Here is a 574-nt window from a genome sequence, read left to right on the forward strand (position 1 = left end):
TTTTCAATATAACGTCTATTGATTTGTCACTGTGGAAAGTTCTTCATCTTACTTACTGGCCAGGAATATTTCGTTTCATTAAACTAGGCTCAGGCAGAGAGCTAATTTTGGGAGGATCTATGTCAACTGCCTGCCCCCCAAATTCACAATTTCACCACCCCTTCCCCCCGACCCCTGTGCTATCATTTCCCATCTATTAATTTAACTCATTGGAAATGGCGGCAATGAATTTCCAAATACACTCTAAGAACTGAAAAACTTGGATTTTCAAAGCCTCTTTGCAGAACTTTAAGAATGTGTTCTCAGATTGTGGCTACCTCTGACATGGATTTACAACCCATCTCCCTTTTAATCAGGGAAGGTGCTGATGAATCACCTTTTTCAGCCAAAATGGCTTGTTATGTTCAATAGTTTAGCTCAAGTTATCTTCATGTGGAACTGGTATTTGCAGACTGAGGCTTCCCTTCTTAAAGATGTGTAGGCTAGGTGGATTGACCATGCTAAATTGCCTGTAGTATCCAGGGATGTGCAGGGTAGGTGGATTGGCCATGCTAAATTGCCTGTAGCATCCAGG

At 41.8% G+C, this 574-nt stretch overlaps 1 protein-coding gene across 1 annotated transcript in view; it reads right to left on the reverse strand.

Moving 5' to 3' along the window:
* The window catches only part of LOC125488288 (tumor necrosis factor-like), a 10,639-nt gene that overhangs the window by 2,465 nt on the left and 7,600 nt on the right, over window positions 1-574 (reverse strand). The window lies entirely within an intron of this gene.

Source organism: Rhincodon typus, unplaced genomic scaffold (genome assembly GCF_021869965.1).
Source record: "Rhincodon typus isolate 14 unplaced genomic scaffold, sRhiTyp1.1 hic_rhity00000157, whole genome shotgun sequence".
Taxonomy (NCBI): domain Eukaryota; kingdom Metazoa; phylum Chordata; class Chondrichthyes; order Orectolobiformes; family Rhincodontidae; genus Rhincodon; species Rhincodon typus.